The sequence below is a fragment of the Urocitellus parryii genome, chromosome 5 (assembly GCF_045843805.1).
Source record: "Urocitellus parryii isolate mUroPar1 chromosome 5, mUroPar1.hap1, whole genome shotgun sequence".
NCBI lineage: Eukaryota > Metazoa > Chordata > Mammalia > Rodentia > Sciuridae > Urocitellus > Urocitellus parryii.
In genome coordinates this window covers 155459182-155480251 of record NC_135535.1, presented here as the reverse complement: position 1 = coordinate 155480251, position 21070 = coordinate 155459182, and the positions used below count along the sequence as shown (strand labels likewise).

The following is a 21070-nucleotide window of genomic DNA, read 5'->3' as shown; positions in this document are numbered from 1 at the left end:
ATATAAGATTCTTGGTTGGCATCCATTTTCTTTCAGAGCTTGATATGTTGTTCCAGGATCTTCTAGCTTTCAAAGTCTGTGTTAAAAAATCTGCAGATATCCTAATTGATTCCCCCCTATATGTAATCTGATTCCTATTTCTTGTGGTCTTAAATTTCTCTCCTTATTATGTATGCTAGGTATTTTCATTATAATGTGGCTTGGTGTGGATCTTTTGTGATTTTGTACATTTGGTGTCCTGTAAGCCTCTTGAATTTGGTTTTTCCAAATCATTCTTCATGTTTCAAAAATCTTCTGATATTATTTTATTGACTAGATTGTTCATTCTGTAGGTTTGTAACTCTATGCCATCCACTATTTCAATAATTTTTAAATTTGGTCTTTTCATGTTATCCCATAATTCTTGAATATTCTACTCATGGTTTCTTACTATCTTCACTGTGTGGTCAAGAATCTTTTCAGGATTATATATTTTGTCATCATTGTCTGAGGTCCTGTCTTCCAAGTGATATAATCTGTTGGAGTTGCTTTCTATTGAGCTTTTAATTTGGTTTATTTTTTCTTTTATTTCAAGGATTTCTGTTTTTTTTCCTTCAGACCCTCAATCTCCTTATTGAAGGAAACTTTTGCTTCCTGTATTTGCTTATATAGCTCTTTATCAAAATGATCTTTTGCTACCTGTATTTGCTCTCTTATATCATCCTTTAATTCACAGAAGATTTTGATTATGTACATCTTGAACTCCTTCTCTGTAATTTCTTCTGTTGTGCTGGCCATGGATTCTAATAATGTAGTATCTTGGTTTGTTTGGGGCACTTTCTTTCTTTCTTTTTTTTTTCTTTTGTGTGTGTGTCTTCCCTTCTAGCACTGCAGATCAGAGGCATAACAGTTTTTTCCCTATAGTTTTTCCCTTATAGGCTTATAGTGTCCTTGCAAGGTTATAATACCTCTTCTTTAAATGGGAGAACAATATTAACAGATCCAAATACAAACAATACACAGCCTTAAACCAAATAACTGCTATTAATACATTTACAATTTTGTCACAAAATACAGAAGTGGAGAGTTCAATTATTATGTACAATATAAATAGTAGTTTTGCAAAAGGGTCTACAGTATCTGATGGCGGAGAAAGAACTGAGGGTGAGGTGTGGGATGAGATGTTGAAGGGGTAGGAGGTGTGGCTATAGAGTTATTAGATCCTTGGAAGCATGAAAAAGGAATCAATAGAAGTTGGTTAGTAACAGGAGAAGAGAGAGAAAGTGATTTTCTGGAGACAAATAAATGGGAAGACAATAGAGAAAGTACAGAAAAGAAACAATCATAAAAATTAAGAAAAATAAAAATTATAAAAATAGGAGATAAAAGAATATACAACACAACTGTAATATAAAATTTAGACATCCCAGTCCTTAGTAGCCTATTTCATGAAAATTTCTTGGTTTAACAAATGTTGGGAATGTGAGGGTGGGAGAAGAGAGAAAGAGAGAAAAGAGAGAAAAAAACCTTCAGGGAGGATACAAGGATTGTTTTGTTGGAGATCAGTATCTTTCCTGCTTCCCTTCTCATCCAATAGGTAGGGTTGTCTGTTGTTTGCTGGTATCTCCCCTCTCAGGGTGGTGAGGATTATTAGGGTGGGGGATTGGTTTTGGGGGTGGAGCTCTTGGAGTTGGGATATAACACTTGCCAGTCTCTGATGTGAGATTGTACCTCAAGGATATCCTTTGGGACCTGCTCGTGGGTGCCAGGTCTTATCTCCTTATATCACCTGTAGACCTCAAAATTCCTGGTCTCTAATTTAGTTTCTAAACTGTATCTTACCCCCTCCCTTTCTACTTACCAATCAGGAACCTTTCTCTCCAAAGGTCTTGTGGGATGTGTTCTGGGGGCTGTGCACATTTTTCAGAGAGCTATTTTGTATTGAGCAGTTCAGAATCAGGTTTTGCCAGCTATGGATTGGCCATGTAGCTGTAAGCACTCTGCTGTGTTAGGGGCTGCCAGGGAGAAGGGGGAACTGAGGACTATAGGTACCTTGATTTTGCTTCTAAGCCCTAGCCAGTGTCCCAAGCTGGGAGTTGCCCTCAACTAAAGATGACAACAAAGGTGTCCCAAGATGGAGGTGGCTGTTTTCAGTGATGAGGTGTTGGGTTGGGTGGGGCCCAGTGGTGGCTTTGGGTGGCATGTTCAGAGATGCAGCTTGTGTGGTATGCAGTATTGAGGCTGGAGGCTGTCTCCAGACCATGTGTGATGTCTCAAGTGCAGGCTACTGCATGTAGGGGACTGTGGAAATGGTTGCAGTGTTCCAAGACACAGGCCACGTAGATGAGGTAGATGAGGTTCAACATGGGAGTGGCGGCTGAAGGTTCTGCATGTGGGCACTGGCTGGGTGTTCTTCATGGGAGCAGCAGCCAGAATTCCTGCATGGGTGCTTATGCTAGTGGTCCTGCTCAGGCACCCATAGGTCCTGTGTGGGCAAGTGGCCAGGAGTCCTGCACTGATGCTGAGGCCTGTGTGCCCATGGCGACCATGATTCCTTCATTTGAGCAGCTGTTGGGGATCCTATAATGACTCGCAGACCAACAGTATTCCCACTAATTGAATCCCAGGTCATAGAGTGTCCCAGAGTGCAGCTTCCCTCTAGCCCATCATCTTGGATCCTCCCCATAAAGTTGTCTTGATGCAGTAAAGAAACTAATGGGTTCTTCTAACTCTGGAATGCTATATGGAATGAATTTTCAAATGGTTTATTTCTGTATTAGAGGCAAACATCAACCTTCTGGGATTGTCCACATTCCAGCATCTTGCATCTGTTGTATTTATGATAGAAAAAAAGCATATTTAGTCATCTGCTGATTCCATTTGGTGCTAAATACATACTTCTCTCTACAGTACAAAAATGCTAATTTATTTTATGTACTAAGGTGGATTGAAGCCATTCCTAGAGACATGAGTATTTAAATTGGCAAAAACTAAAACAGTGAATACTCTGCATATAGATGATCATGCTTTATATTCAGTTCTTGAGTAAAGCATTTTTTCCCTGTCAATAGAGATCTAGATTTTAAATACAACTTGTCTTCTAGTAGGCAGGCATACACAATTGACCTTTTGACTGCAGCCATTGAGTTGATTGTTTTTCTTTTTAAGCTCAGGAGATTTCTATATGAATTTTGGTAACCATGAAAGATGACCTAAGAAATACCTCCAACTAATCTTAACATATATGGATATATTTTTCTAATATTTGTTTCTAAAATGAAATATATAAAGAAGCAGGAAATTTGCACTAATTCTGAGCTGTTTCTCTCTCTCAGATGTTTACCTGGCTTGGATGATTCTTTGACATTTTACTCTCATTTATAGGACAATATTTTGTATGTGTTATCAGTAAGATGTTTCAAATTGTTAATTGCATAGTGTAATTTGAGTTGCTGTTCACTCATGCTATCAGATCATAATGGAATGAAATTAGAAATCAAATGTAAGATAAAAAATAGAAACTAACACCTGGAGACAAAATAATATACTACTGAATGATGAATGGATAGCAGAAGAAATCAGAGGCAAAATTTAAAAAATACTTAGAAGTAAATGAGAAGAGTGATACAACATATCAAAATCTTTGGACACTATTAAGGCAATTCTAAGAGCACAGTTCATAGCAGTGAGCCCATGCATTAAAAGAATAGAAAGATACTTAGTAAATAATCTAACATTACATCTCAAGGTTCTAGAAAAAGAAGACAAAATCAACACCAAAATCAGTAGAAGATGGAAAATAATTAAATCAGTATCAAGCACCTCTTATGTATACCTTCATTGAGCTTCCATTCTACTAGGAAAGACAAAAACAAACATGATAAATAATTATGATATATAGTATATTCATGATAATAGTAAGAAGAAAACAAAGCAAGGAAAGGGGATATTGTATATAGAGGGTGGAAATGTTGGTTGAATTTTTGTATAGAGTGACCAGGGGAGGTTTCCTTGCAGACCTAATTTTTGTTTTGCTTTGTTTTGTTTTGAGAAAAGATTTAAAATAAGTGAAGGAATGAACCAGTCATGGATCTATATAAGTGTGATACCAATGGGCAGGCCTGATGTAGCGACATTCCTGGCTTCTTGGAAAAACATCTAGGAGGTCGAGATAGCTAAATCACAGTGAGCAAGGAGATTATTAGGAATGGGTTGGGCAGATACATAGGATACGTTGAGTTAAAGAGTGACATGATGATATGTAGAAGTGATAAAGGGTCAAATTTTTGATAAATGAAAGTAAAACTGACAGGATTTTTTCTGACAGACTAGATACACTATATGAGGGGAAAAAAGTTTAAAGATGATTAAGCTTTTGGCCTGGGCAACTAAAAAAAATGCCACTAACTGAACTGATAGACTTTGGGAATAATGGGTTGAGGGACTGTCAGGAGCTCAGGTTTTGATGTGTTACATTTGAGAGGCCTCAATATCAATTTTCTTAGTCATCTTTTACCTGGTGCATTTAGAAATGCTCTTCTGCCTCTCTCTGAAGCATTTCTTAAGCTTCTCTTACTTTTCCTTATAATACTTTATAAATTCTTACTATTTCACCAGTTTCAACCCATTTCATTTATTTTAGTATTTTACTGTCTAAAAATCTCTGTTGAACATAAGATTTCATAGCTAGGTACTTACTTTTACTTTGTACTTTTATTTCCTCATAGCTGAGTGTAATTCCTTTGTATAAATACTTGTTGAAATCAATTTTTCAGAATACCCAAAATATAGCAAGATTATTCACCTAAGTTATTAACACAGAGCACTAACTTAGCATTTTGAAAAGCATGTCATGTCAAATATGGGACATCTTTACCTGAATTCTGTTCCTGCTGAGGAATGTGCTAGAAATCAAGTATTTTCTAGAAGCCTGAGATTCTTAGCAATAAGCTCTGAATGACATACTTTCATATAAGTGCTAAAAACTGTCATCACTGTTTTTTTAAAAGAGGTCTTGACCAGAACACTATGGAGAATAGTTCATACATAAATCTAAGCAACCTAATTGAGAATACAGGTAAAGAACATTTCCATTCTAGACTGAACAGAACTTAGCTTTTTGTAGTTGTGACACCCTTTTCCAAAGTTGGAATTTTTATTAATGGAAAAGTAAATTATTTTATGACAGTGACCCTCAAAGTTTTGTGATTACCTTAAGTGATAAGAGATAGTATTAATTTGTTGGGTATTTTGTGCTAGCTCCTCTACAAAGCCCAGTGAATTAAGACATTATTTTGACATCAAAAGAAACTGATAATTTGGTGAGAAATGCAGATGTTTCAACAAATAACTATAGAAAAGTAATTAATATGTGATAGAGTAGTGTTGTTAAAAAAAAGGAGCACATGAGTGGAATTCATGTATAATAGAATGTGAGAATTCAACATGTATTAAAGTATGAATATGCATTTACCAGGAAGGGTGACTAGGAATTTACGAGACCATACAAGGGAAGATTGGAACATAGTCAGGGAAAGACACCCATGAAATCTCATGTGATTCTGTGTGACTGCAGAGAAGGGTGCCTGATGATGAAGGGAGTAGTAGGAAGTGAGGTTAAGGAGAGAATCTGGAGTCAGATCATGCTCATCTAAAATAGACAATATGAGAATTATTGTATGTGGATTAATTTTTAAATTGGGAGGTGAGGATCAGATTTGAATTTTAAAGTCTCTGGTTGTATTACAGAGAAAAATATTAGTAAAAGAATTCTGCTACTTATTAAATATTTCTCTATTTTGTTCTATTTATGTTCATAAATACTTGTCTTTATTCCTAATCATTTCTCCTCTAGACTTGTGCGATAGTGAGGATAAGAACAGGGTACATATTAGAGAAAAATTTAATGAGTAGACTAATAAACCTCACTAATGATGGGGATGAGGGAATGGAAACATCAAGGGGATTCCTCAGGCCCCTTGTAGATAAGAAAGAGATTGGAACAGTTCAAACTGAGGTTTGAAGAGAAGCATTTGGGAGTGCAACTACATGTAACAATGTCTGATCTTTTGAGTGTTGTCCTTGGCAGAGTTACTCTTACTTTCTTTCCCTTTCCCTGCAATTTTAAATTCTAAAGAAAAGCCACATCTAAAAATTAAGGTGTTAACTGTTGAATAATCTTAGACAATGAGTTTAAAATCTGACATGGTTATTTTGAGACAGGACCCAGGTCATCTGTTGACCTTCAGATATAATCAGAATGTATAATGTCCTTCCTTATTCTTTAATTTGGTGCACCAACTAAAACAACACATTTAAATTGCTTGATATTTAATTTGCAGAAGAGTAAGACATTTATTCCTAACCCCAGTAGATCAAAGTTCTTTTTAGATTCTAGCCAAAGAGGGGGAGAAAAGGAGAAACATGCCTTGGATGAAGAAGACCCCATCCATAATCTTCCTTGTCCTCCTTTCCCCTGTTCCTGGCTCCTCCTATCTCTCCTTATATAAAAGGTCTTTGTGTCCCTAATTTTCCTAAGAATGTCTTCTGAGGCAATAGTGACCCCTCTTCAGGATACTGGCCCTTGAATAAAACTGAGTTCTTTCTCATTAGCACTTGTCCTCAAAGCATTGGCTTTCAAGTGGTGAGCAGCAAGACATGGGTCTTGTAACAGGAGTGCAAGAAAGACAATGAGTTCAAATTAAGACAATGAGTTCAAATTCTGACATGGTTATTTTGAGACCTAACTTTAGTTATGTATCTGGATCTCAGAAAATAGAGAGTAAAATACCCATCAATCCAAATTTAGAATTCACTGTTATCTAAGAAGAGAGGGGAAACATTTGGAGGAGGGAATATGGTTAGTAGTTCACTGCTCAGAGAAAGGCAAGTAAGCAAATGCTAGAAAGTGTTTTGCATTTAATTATTGCACCTCACTAAAACCCTGAAAAGTAGGAATTATATTCCCATTTTGAAGGAGAATGAAGGTGAATTATTCTTTTCAAAGTTTCCTGCTATTGGAGGAGTTTTGCATTGAGATACTAACCCCAAAGCTCATATAATTTCCTTTATAAAAATGAGATCAACTTCCTGCCTTGGAGTTGCTCCACATTCACTTTCCTTCACCTATTGTAGGCTCATTTGAGTCTAGGAATGTGCATTATCTATTTTTCCAATCTCTTCCAAGATCAGGTACCCATATCCTATGACTATAAAGCATAGACATTCACACAAATATCTGTGTCCATATTTTAGAAGAGAGGTCAGGGATTCTTTTTATCTGGCCAATTTGGATTGACTGTTTCAGAATGGGGAAGATACTCTATTGTGTACCAGGGCTTTGTTATTTCCTATTGACTGACATCTGGTCTACTCATACTTCCTTTTGCAATAAATATCTGAGTTTGTAGTATTAGCTTTCATATTACATCTTTAGCAAGTATTTCAACATCACTGAATTAAATTAAAAAGGGAAACAATTTTTTAAAAAAAATCTAGGAAAAGCAACCATTAGGCTATCATTACCAAAATTTAAAATGTTTCTTTTATCAAAAGTAGATCAAATTGTTCAAGATGTTACTTCTTAATTTCATTTTTCCTCTATTTTTGATTGATAATTTTGAGTACTCTAAATGATCTTATGGACCACACTAGTTTCTAGTCTTATAGTTTTGACTTCAGGATTTATTTATTTTTAAATCAATCTTATTCTGAAATTGAAATAAAGAATGTGTTTCAGATCTCTAAGTTTTATTAAGTATGACAATTATTTGTCAGAAAAATATGCCTGAATTATGTATTTTCTGTTGTATAACCACAGAAGGGCAGAGATAAAGGAAGGTTTTGGCAATCTTTGGAAGCATATGATGAAGCTACTGATAGCAAATAGAAATCATGTTGGATGGAAAGAGTGTTGAGACAGGAGCCAATCTTGGATTCTGTCCATAGCTGGGCCATTAAATGAGAAAGCAATTAGAGTGTTTGGGTAAAGGAAGCATTATAGCTATTCAGTAAATGTTGACTTTCTTAAAAACAATCACTACTGCCAACTTTTTATTAATCTGTGTGTGCCTTTGGACAAGTGTCCTTTTCTTCTTTTGGCAACAAAGCATAATATGTTTTGTATCTCCTCATAGGATCTTTAGTGAAAAAATTTCTGGAACTAAGCTGAACAGAATAAACCACTAAAAAGCATAGGAATTATTAACTAGGAAGTTGTATCAATATCTCTAAATTTGCATCCTACTTGGACTAAATTATGCTATTTGCTCTGTAAGATGCACCAGAATGTGCAGAAAAGACATGGTTTACTTCACAAGCAAATCACAAAATCTTACATAGAATGCAATTGTTAGGAAAACAATATTTATTGATATTTGATTAGGTATTAAAATTCAGTTTAACTCTTATACTTGTTAATAAATCTATACTTTAGAGGACAAATTTCTGACATATGGATATATGAATTTTTTTTACATTAAAAGATAAAGCATACATATGGAAGGGAATCATGAGGTATAGCAACTGGGTCCTGCTGAAGTAATTAATTTTTCTGTTTACTCCTTTTACTTTTTAAAGTCATAAAACAGGTAGCTGCAGAGAGAATTTCAGGTTTTGGGTATAAGTCCTAGGCAAACTATAGACGGATGTATATTGTACTTGTTTTGAATAGATAGAAAATGGACATGGCATAGTTTGAACTCATACACACACATGCACATACACATTTTCTTGACTGACACAGTAGTCTACATTAAAATTAGGTAATAAGGTTTTAATAGGTGATTTCTTTGATTTGTTAATATTTATGGAACTATCCAAGGTATGTGTTAATGGACCAGAATACATATACATACCTTATAGGAAAGCTTGATTCTATTATTATATAGTTTCTCAATTTCCTATTTGAATTTGAAGAATTTTTTTATTTTTCCCTTTGTTGAGTTTGTCCTATTAATATGAAATTTTAACTGGTAAAGAAAGAATAGAAAGCAGTAAAGGCCTCTCTGCTCCTTAATGATGTCTTGATTATAAAATCTTGCATTTTTCCCTTCAAAACTTTATTTATAGTCTGTTCTTGTTTCACCATCTTATATCCCTCTGCTCAGTTAAGGTTAAAAATACCAATTCCTAATTTATGTTGTAGAAAATAATTAAAATCAGTATCAAGAAAATAATTAAAATCAGCAAGCATTTGCACTATTTTGTTTTCTGATTGAACATGAATCTTCCTGGTGATCAGTAAAGCAGTTAGCATGTAGCATCCCAGCAGAGAGCAGATTAGAAATAGAAACCAAGAAAAATGGAATCCAGATAGCCAAGTATAAATAGGTTTTCCTGTTGCATGTTTCTTAATCTTAAGAAAACAAAACTGCTCTTTATTGGTTCTCTTTTCCTTCCCTATCAGAGTGTCTTTGTCAGCTTCAGAAACCTCACTTAAATACCTGGAAGGGAAACTTGATAATTTGCATATAGTTCTGCTTTGCTGAGCAGAGTACTGCTGAGCTATTTCACATGGGCAGGGTTGAAGCTTAGTAAGAAAGTTTTCTTTGATTCTCTAAAATGCAGGCTTGTCCAAGGGCACAAGCAAACAAGTCACAAAATCTTACATAGAATTCAAATGTTAGGATAAGAATATTTATTGACATTTGATTAGGTATTAAAATTCATGGAATCAAATGCTATGAAAATTCTTTAGTTTGCTCTTTCTGATGGCCAGATTTCTCTTATTTTCATTTTACAAATTTTCAGATTTTTCTTTTTCTTACTTTTTAAGACAAGCTCTGGAAGTAGATAGAAGATGGACTGCATACCCAATTTTCACATCCTCCCTTAAAAATAGTAAATGTGACAGAAAGGCAGGTCCACATGTAGTTTATACCGATGTCATTTGTCAAGAGAAGGTACACACCATGGTTATTTGATTGACTCTACTAGTATTTTTGTTTTCTTTGATTATATGTAAACTATTAATGAATAGTTTATTGAAGATTATTATACATTCAGAAAAGTGTACAGCTGAAAGTTTCATGGCTCAATGAAATTTTCAAAACTAAACACACCTATGTAACAAGCATTCAGAATGAGAAACAGAAAATTACCAGAATCCAAATGATTCTTTATTCTTTTCTAGTCTTTAATTACTCCTTAAGAATAGAATTGGATATAACTTTCCTATGTTTATATATGAATACACTACAGTGAATCTCCACATTATGTACAACCACAAAAATGGGATCTTAATTTGAATAAGTCAGGCTCCATGTGTGTATAATATGTCAAAATACATTCTACTGTCATGTAGTTCTAAAAAGAATAACCACTATTCTTTTTTTAATTAGAACATTATAGTTATATATAGTAGTTGGATTCATACTGACAAAATCATACATGCAAAAAATTTGGTTTCAGTTCATGATCTCCCCTTTTTCCTTCCTATCCTCCCTGCCCTCGCTGTTCTCCTTCTACTCTGCTAGACTTCTTTTTGCTTATCTATTTATTTATTTTTTATTGGATCTTTTCACTTATACATAAATGTGAAATTCCCTGTGGTATATGTATATATGCACATGAGTTTCTAATAATTCATTCCACATTGTTCCACTTCCATCCCTTCACTACCTCTCAATCTTCTATATTACTGATCTCCCCTATATCTTTAAAAAATCCTATCTTCCCTCTTCCTTTCATTTATTTTAGTGTAGCTTCCACATATAAGAGAAAAAATTTGACCTTTGTGTTTCTGAGTCGGGCTTATTTCCCTTAGGATGATGTTCTCCATTTCTATCCAATTACCAGCAAATGACATGATTTCATTTTAGTTTATGACTAAGTAGAACCCCATTGTATACATTTATCACAATTTCTTAATCCATTCATCTATTGGCAGTGTTGATTGCATAATTTAACTATTGTGAAGTGTGCTTCAATAAAAACTGAGGTGGCTGTATCACTATACCATACTGATTTTAGATCTTTCAGAACATACCAAGGAGTAGGATACCTGGGTCATATGGTGGTTCCATCTCTCTTTTTTTTTTTTTTTTGGAGGAATCTCCATACTGCTTTCTAGAGTGCTTGTACCAGTCTGCAGTCCCACTTTCAATGCATAAGGGTCACTTTTCCTCCACAACTTTACCAACATTTACTATTATTCATATTTTTGATTATTGCCATTCTTACTGGAGTGAGATGAAATCTTTTTTTAAGAGAGAGATAGAGAGATAATTTTTTAATATTTATTTTTCAGTTTTTGGCGGACACAACATCTTTGTTTGTATGTGGTGCTGAGGATCCAACCTGGGCCACACGCATGCCAGGCGAGCGCACTACCGCTTGAGCCACATCCCCAGCCCGAGTGAGATGAAATCTTAATGTAGTTTTGATTTACATTTTCCTGATTGCTAGAGATGTTGAACATTTTTTTCTCATATATTTATTGGCCATTTGAATTTCTTCTTTTGAGAAGTTCTGTTTATTTCTTTTGCCCATTTATAGATTGGGTTATGTGGGGAGGGGTTGATGTTAAAGTTTTTTTCAGTTCTTTGCATATTTTGGATATTGATTTCTTGTAGGAGGTTGGCTGGCCGAGATTTTCTCCCATTCTTTAGGCTATGTCTTCATGCTCTTAATTTGTTTCCTTTGCTGTGCAGAAGCTTTTTAGTTCAGTGGCATCCTACTTATTGATTCTTGGTTTTATTTCTAGTGCTTTGGGGGCCTTGTTAAAGATGTCTGTGCCAGCACTTATATGATGGAGTGTTGACCCTATGTTTTCTTCTAGCAGTTCAATGTTTCTGGACTAATTCCTAAGTCTTTCATTCATTTTGATTTTACTTTTGTGCAGGATAAGAGATAGAGGTCTAGTTTCATTTTTCTACATATATTTTTGTGAAATATTTTTCCCCATCCTTTTTCCTTTAGCCTGTGTCTTTGCCTCTTGTAAATAGAATATAGTTGGATCTTGTTTTTTGATCCATTCTCCTAATCTAGTCTTTTAATTAGGGAGTTGAGATCATTAACATTCAGGGTTAGTATGGGTATGTGTTTAGGTTTTCCTGCAATTTTGATTTTTAAAAATATTTAATACTGCCTTGATTATCATTTAATAGATTCTTCTTCTATTGATCTTCCTCTGTGTGACCTTTGGGGGTTGTTTTGGGGTTTCTCTGTGTGTACTTTGTCTTTGAGTATTCTTTGTAGTTCTGGCTTGGTGGTCATGGATCAGTTTTGCTATGGAAAGTTTTTATTTTTTCCCTCTAATTTGAAACTGAGCTTTGTATAGCAGCCCTGGCTGGCAGTTTTTTTTTCTTTTAGAGTTTGGAATATTTTTTTTCCATGTGCTCCTTGATTTTAGGATCTGATTTGAAAAATCAGCTAGTAGTGAGCTTTATTGGTTTGCCTCTAAATATGACCTGATATTTGTCTCTTGAAGTTTTTAATATTCTTTCTTTATTTATATGCTAGGTATTTTGATTGTTTTTTTTCTTGGAGAAATTCTCTTTTTATCATGTCTGTTTGGAGTCCTGTATGCATCCTGTATTGGGTATCTAATTAAAAACATTTTTTTTTGTAGTTGTAGATTGACATAATGCCTTTATTTTATTTGTTTATTTTTTATGTGGTGCTGAGGATTGAACCTAGGGCCTCATGCATGCTCAGCAAGTGCTCTGCCACTGAGCTACAGCCCCAGCCCAGATATCTAATTTTGATATGCACAATTTTCTGAAACTATCTTGTTGAAAATGCTCTTACTACCTTTATATTGTATCTCCATGTTCTTTTCTATTCCAATGATTCTCAGGTTTGGTCCTTTAATGTTGTCCCAGAGTTCAATCATTTCCCCCCTTTACTGCATTCTGTGTACTCAAGTTCATATATCTTGTCTTTAAGGCCTGAAGTACTATTTTTTTTATTAAGTCTAGTATGGTAGTAAAGCTTTCTAGTGAATTTTTAATTTGATTGTGTCTTTCTAGGAATTCTGATTGGTTTCCTTTCAATATTTTTATTTCTTTAAGTGGTCTTTCATCTCTTCTATTTGCTCTGTAATTCATTCCTTAGACCTTATTTTAGTTCATTGAACATTTTAATAATCAGTTTTTTATAACCTTTCTCTGTAATTTTGTCCACTTTCATATTTTTGGGATCCTTTGTTGGGGATTCTCAATTTTGTTTGCCTATTTCCTCATGTTTTTAGTGGTCTTGGATTTGTGCATGAATTGAAATAGATTCCCCTTCCTCCTTTTTTGTACATTTTTTGGTAAGTAATTATCTTATTTGTTTTGAAACTTCTCTCTGTTTTTGATGCATGAGTAGATGTCAAGGGATGAACCTGAGATTCCTCTCTGATTGTTCCTCCTCAAGTTTTGGTTGTTGGTTTGGGGTTTTTGTCTCCTCAATTCTTTGAGGTAGGGTAAAGTTAATACTCAGGTGGGGCTAAAACTTTTGTGGTGGGTGAGGTTCATTGTTGCTTGTAGTATTTCTTGGCAGCAGAATCTCTAACTGCCATCTTGAAGTATCACAATCTCTTTTTAACTCCTCTTAGAGGAAGAGGAGAGCCAGGAATAACACTAATGTCAGCTGCAGATGGAAGGCCTTAAAATAAATGCCTGGTATCTATTTTGACTACTGTAATGCTAATTACCACCTATATAGGAATGGTGGTGTTAGTGTTTAACAATATCAGCATCAATAAAAAACCATGAACTTGATCAGGTATTTGAGAGCAGGTGTTTACTGTGTTCTCCACTATATTAATAATCACTACAAATTTAATGGAGTAGGAATTATATAAACTATGTAATTTGTACTACTTATTGGGATTATAGTTTCTTAAGTAACAGAAAATGGAATAAGAAGGAAAGAGAAAGTTTGAAATGTTTTGAAAAATTATCAGAGGCAGGAGATAGGTAGCAGGTGTCAGCTATAAAGAAGAAGCAATAAAAAATTAACTGAAAATAACTAAAAGAAGATAGAGCATATGGGAAGAGGAAATGTTGGCTCTTGCTGGGGGAAGAGAGTAAAGAAGGTAAGATAGGAGGGTCCAGAACCTAGGTATGAACAAACCAGCATGTATCAGATCAAACAATTTGAACTCTCATGTAATTGTACTACATCTCAGCCTAATCAAGGATAAATAATGAACACATACACACACACACACACACACTCACACACTCACAAAAGCATGCCTAATAAAAATTTAAGAATAATACAGTATGATGAATTTATGTTTGAAAATTTGAAAAAATGTTAAAATTTAAAAAAGTAAAAAAAATGAGTATAGGGAATAACAGAAAAAGATACAAAGGGAAAACATAAAAAGAAAATGAGAGAGGACTTGTTTCCACTTTGGTGATCAAATCTGTTTGCAGGGATGAATTTTGATTCTTTACATTTATTTTTGGCTCTTTGTTTTTAACCATTATATTTATGTTCTTCACCTAGCTGCTGGCCAGGCATACTAGCTCTGTACTTCCAAGCTCCTAGTATTAAGTGGGGTAGATGGGGGAGTGCTGATGAATTGTGTAATCCTGTAGCTGTGATAATGCAAAGTTCTGCATTGGAGTTACCAGGTGAGGTTTGGACTTTAGTGGGTTTTGGAACTCTGTGGGTGGGTATTTGATATTTGGATTATCCTCCTATTGATGTGGAGCTGCCAATCTCTGCTGGACTTCTTTCAGATAAATTCTACTTTCAGGGCATAGGAAATAACTCTTCACAGGATTCACCCTCATTGCTGTGGATGTAAACTATCGATTATCCACCCTGGTGTGCAGATGCCCTTGTGTGGCTGCAGTGAGCATCTTCACAATAGTTCTTATGGGGCACCGGTAATTATGAGAGTTTTCTCTTTTGGGATCCAGAAGCTAAATGGTCCAAGTAAAATTTTCTTTGTGCCTGTTTCAGCCTCTCTTGTTTCAGGCATATTCGGGGAATTTTTTTCATCCGAGGCTGAGTTCCTAAACCCATGCAGCTTGCACAGGAACAACTTTCAGAGTCCAGGAACATATTCCTTACCTGCCCCCCTATTCCACACCTACAGAGGGTCTTAGGTAATGTGCCTCCAGAACCTGCCTGTAGTGGGCTTTCTAGCTTCACATCCCTAGAAGGCTTTCTGCTCCGGCCCACTGGAGGACTTGTGGCCCGCGTGGAACGCTTTCACCCCCATGGACTGTTCTGGATTTGTTTTCATTGATAAACTTTCCATGTCAACTCTGTGTCCATTAAAATGGGTCTTCTTCTGTAGACCATGGGTTACTCCAGGTCAGTTTTTCTTTATTTTTAAATTTCTTTATCCACTGGCTATGCATCTCTTACGTAATGCTCCCTGCTCCACTCTTCTCTGCGTCTCTAAGGAATTATTTCTCATGTCCAAGTTACCAACTTTCTGTAGTTCTATAATTTTTTTCCTGTAGTTCAATCCGGTGAGGTTCCTTTGTTACTCACATCCATGAAGAGAATTTTTCCTGCATCCTAAGTCTAGGGTTGGAGAACTGCTGGGACTTGCTTCTTTTCTCTAGTCCATCGTCTTTTCTCCCTGTATAATCACTATTCTGATTTCTAACAACATAGGTTAGTTTTCCCTGAGTCTGAACATTATATGGACGGAATCAAACAATATGTATTATTTTGTGTCTGATGTTTTTTGTTCCATGTATCATATTGTTGCATGTAAGCTGAATTTTGTTTACCCTTATTATTTTGGGTTGAGTTCATTTTAGATGTAGTATGGAGATGGCTGCTATGAACATTTTTCAAATTTGTCTTTGGTGAACATATGAACACATTTCTATATATGTGTATCCTCTCCTAGAAGTGGAATAGCTTGGTAAAAAGGTGTGTTCAGCTTTGGTAGAAACTATCCATTTTCCAACATAGTAGCACCAATGGCTTTGCTAAAATTTAATGTGAAGATGGGTATAGTTTAATTATCCTCTTCATAAATTTGATTTCTTGGAGTAATAATAGCTGAGGTCTCCATCACCATTATAAATTAAATTTCCTCTACTTATTTTTCAATTCATTAGTACTTTTCGTTTCTTCAACAAAAGTGTAATAAACTTCTAATATATGCCATATGCTATTAGGCATTACGAGTTATAGTACTTGGATTTTGATCTAGTGTTTCTATGTTTAGGAAAAAATTCTATTAACAAATTGTCAAGTTTATTCATAATTTATAGATGTTTATGTCATGTGTCCTTTAATATAAAACTCCATTTTAAGGTGATCAGATCCACATTTTAAAGTTTCCTTGATACAGAACTCATCTTTCTATGTGGCTTCTTATGATAAAGATGATTATCCATAATAATACAGGTTCTAAACTCTGGTGTGCATTTTTTAAAAACATTTTCAAACTTAATTTTTTTAAAAAAAATATTCAGTACTTTCTGATGCCCTTTTTGGTAATTTAAGTATATGCAATATTTGGCCTTTGGGGTTAGCACATAAAATTATTATGGTGACATCTTTGAATAACAATTTATGACTTCTAGGTTCCTCTCCTTGTAACACTCATCTGGGAAGAAGGACCTTCCTACTTAGCTTTGGCTCCCAAATGGGAGCTAATAATTCATATATGTCTATTCTAGGCTAGATTCTTCTCTGAATTCTAGAGTGTGCTTTCATTTTAGATCTTATGGTGGCATTTGAAATTTGGTAGGTGACAAAATGTGCTTAACTTTTGTCTTCCAAACATATTCTTTTTTCTTTATTCCCATGTTGGTGTCTGCATCACTATCTGTACAATTGGTGAAACCATTTTCTAAATACTTGTAAATACCATCTCTTTTCCCTCCCATCTAAGTATCCCAGTCTTAAAATTTTTACTTCCTCAATATTACCTGGATACAGTGTTCAGGCACACATTGTCCTTGGTCTCCCTGATTACAATGTCATAATTGTTAATCAATTCCAAAGGCTTTCACCAGGGAAATTTTTTGAAAATAAATATTTAAACTTGTTGCTTTTAGTGTTCTTAGCATGGTATGTGAAATACCTCCTGCCTAACTTTCCAGCTGGATTTATCAGAATTCCTGCTCAGGTTTTCTGTACTTGTAGTAACACCTGTAGTGGCTGCATGCTCCTTTCATGCTTCAGGCGTTTGCACATGCTAGTGATTGATTGATTGATTGATTGTTCTGCATTGTTCACAGGGATAAGTTCTAATTCTCTAAGTTTCACTTTCTCTGAAATCCTGCCATTTACAACAACTTGGATTAACCTGGAGGACATTATGCTAAGTGAAATCACGTAGACATAGAAAGACATTGTGATCTCACTTCAAAGAAATTTAACAGTTTAACTCCTAGAAACAGAATATTATGGTGGATGCAGTGGTGGGGAATGGGGGGAAATGGGGTGATATTGGTCAAAGGATATAAACTTATAGTTTTAAGATGAGTAAATTCTGGATATCTAATTACAACATGGTGATGATGCCTAATAATATTGTATTGATTACTTGATATTTACAAGGAACAGATCTTAAATGTCTTTACAATGCCCACATGATAACTCTATATTGATGGATGTATTGATTAACTTGACTGTGTTAACCATTTTACACTGTATATCAAAGCATCATGCTGTGCACTTTAAATATATGCAATTTTATTTATCAGTTGAACCTTGAAAAACTGGAAAAAGATTCTTTTGATAAATTTTCATTAACCCCCTCAAGATTGGGGATTAAAATCCCCTCTATTTTATAACTTTATTTTAATTTTCATATGAATTTATTTGTCTCCCCTTATTCTCTATGAGTTCTTTATCTTTGCATTCTCAACACATAATGCATTTTCTGAAGCATTTGTTGAATGAATGGTTGAATTAGCTTATAACTTAGAGCCCTCCATTTTTATGTTATGTGATCTTTAAAATCCCTAAATATATTTGTTCTCTTGCCAGGGTTAAAACTAATATGTTACTTCTCTACCCAATTGCACCGATTTTTAAGGTCTTGTTTTTTAATCCCATCTGTGAGCTTCTTCATCAGCTGGAAGCATTAATGTCTCCTTCACTTGGAAATCTCATGTGAGCTTTTTCTTCTGGAGCACTTAAAAAAAAGATATCAAATGAGTGTCAGTCCTGGAGGAATTAGATTCTGTATACTTCTACATCCAGTGAATTCCCTAATTGGTCTTGTTGTTTAATTCTTATTTTGATTTCGTTTACAATCTTAGAATATAGACAACCTATGAACCTTTGAACCCCTGGTAACATCAGTTAAAACAACCACAAACATTACCACAACAACCTTTTGTTTAGGAGAATGATAGTTATTAGTTTTCCTTTTATCTGTCTGTTTACTACTTTAAATTTGTTATGTTTGATATCCTTTGGGAGAAATGTTCTCACCTCAATTTCTCTTACCTAAACTATTCACCTTTCCTTTCTTTCCTCTATCCACTGTCATAGTATATTACTGCTATGTTCATGGATCCTCTCCTTTCTTGAAGGCTTGATAGGCTTGCTCTTTGGGGTATTAGTGCTCATTAAGGATTCTACAGTTGCTTGGGCAGAGATGGCAAAGTATGAGGTCAAAAGCCAGAATATATTTATACTTTTTAAATTCTAAAGTCTCTATAGTATTAAAGTTACTGCAACTTATAGTAAATATGCATAGCCACTGTCAGAGCAAAGGAAATAATTTTTAACCTTAACCTTCTTTGTAATAATTTGCATTCACCTTTTTTCACCCTTCACTTACGTAAATTCTGACACTGCCAATCTAAACAAAGAAGTATAAATGTGTAAATTACTTCAGAGGAAATATTATATTATATTATAAATACAGAGAATCTTCCTCAATTCTTTGTTGTTATTCCTTTGAGAAGCTATGTATCCTTTGTAAACATTAAACTCTTTATCCTCTATGTCACAGTGGGATGAATGTAAGTGGTGCTATAAAATTGTGGGGGATATAAAAATCACCAAGATCATCACAGAACAAAAACATATGCTAAATTTGATAAATTGAGGAATTAAATAATTCCATACTCTATAATTATTTACTGTTTTCTACATATATTCCATTTCTGATGTGCTGTATCCTAAGTCTTGTGAGAGAGTTGGCAGAAGTGTCATTATTTCCATTTTTACAAATGAAAGAGCAGACATCTGAAGTACGGATGACTTACCCTGCTCATAGCCCTAATAATGGAGCTGAAACTAGAATCCAGACCAAAAATAAGGGGGGGAAATTTTAACAAGACAAGAAAATCACAAAATGTCTTTTCTTGGATAATTAGTGAGTATGAATAGTGAGTTGACAGCTACTTCTAACTGTCCTCCCTACATCTTGTAAAGAGGTTAATCTCCCCAAAGCCTGCCTAAAGTAGCAGACAGCCTTTATTTCCAGAAGAGAAAGAACTAAAAATATAGTAGCAAAAGCCATTTATTAACCTCAGGCAGCATTATCCTGAGGTGGCAGAATCTTGTGAAAAAAAGCATAGGGGTATATGGAATTGCAATCAAAAGACTTACTTAAAAGATCTAAATTCTTTTACCAGTCTACTTTCACTAAATACCAACTTAGTTAAAACAGGGCTAATAATGTTAGCCTAACTTTCTTAAGGGGTGTCATGGAGTCAATAAGATATTGTGTACAAGCATTTTATAAGTTAGACGATATAGAATCAAGTCATCATTCTTATACAGCAAGTAAGGAAATTGTTCCACACAGGAAAGAGTATAGTACAGTTGACAAGATTAGGGATAGGGAGTCACACTGATACAATAAATGTCACCATTATAACTCTGCCACTTGGTTAAAGAAATTAGTCTCTTGAAACCTCAGTTTTCTCATCTTTAAAATGAAATAAGAATCACTTTTATCCTGAGTTTTTATGAAGATTATATAAGATGTTATCTATGCATTGCATAAACTACTGTAAATGTTCCTTAAACTAGCTTTATTTAAATAAAAAATTTGACAATAATTTTAGATTTACAGAAAAGTTACATAGCTAGTACAGACAGTTCCTATCTACCTTTCTTAACATTTGTTACAAAAATACATATCGATATATTACTGTCAATTATTAATAGATTATATTTAAATTTTCCCAGATTTTCATGAAAGTCTTATTTCTGGTTTAGGATCTAGTCCAGAGTACCACCCTGAATTTATTTGTCAGATCCTTTGAGAAGTGTCTTCTAGTCTATAACAGTCTATCAGTCTCCTTGTTTTTCATAATCTCGATGGTTTTGAGGAATACTGCATCTGATCATGTAGGATATTCCCCTATGTGGTTTTGTTTTTTGTTTTTCTCGTGACTGGATGAAGCTTGTGGTTTTCTAGAGAGAAGCACAGAAATGATATCCTCTTCTTTGCCAGATGTATAAAGTAGTCCATGATATCCATGTGAAGTCACTGAAGATGCCAACTTTTAACACTTCATTAAGGTAGTGCTAGTCAGGTTTTTTCCACTGTATCTTTGATCAGCTATCACTTAGCTAGGACTTTCTTTTGCCTCTATTCTCTGTTTATAAGGCTCTTTATTTAGATTTACTGTAAATTGTCATCTCCACATAAATATCTTTGTTGACTGCTGGATTAAAACAGCTTTCCTCTCTCAAGTCAATCCCTTTGACATTTCATTTTTTTGTAATTTCATTACCTGAAATTGTCTTGTGTATTTGTTTACTTAGTTTATTGTTTATTGAAAGGTCTCCTTCCCACATACAGGAACATAAGCCTTATCTGAACAATACCCTTTCATATTGTTCACATTTGTAAACTCAGAGTCTAACAAAAGGGCTAACATATATTAAATGCTCAGAAACTATCTTGAATAACTATCAAAGAAAGAAGGATTCAGGATAAATTTTTAGTATTTCTGAAAAACAGCAGAAAAGTAGCTGAATGGTAAGATGTTTTATTTAGTGTTTTTAACTCACTTAATTTTAACAAAAATTATATGCAATTATCCAACATTTATGGAAAGAAGAATTAGCACCCTTATAATTCAAGTTGTCTTATAATACACTTATGTGAATGCCAGAGTATTTTAGTGACTTATGAAGATGTGGCTGACATATTGAGAGCTACTCAAGTCTTATACATATGTACCATTGTGACTTTTAC

At 34.5% G+C, this 21070-nt stretch overlaps 1 protein-coding gene across 1 annotated transcript in view; it reads left to right on the top strand.

Annotated features, from left to right (window-relative positions):
- Nucleotides 1-21070, top strand: part of Ctnna3 (catenin alpha 3) — a 1674700-nt gene that overhangs the window by 403343 nt on the left and 1250287 nt on the right. The gene's annotated exons all lie outside the window — the stretch shown is intronic.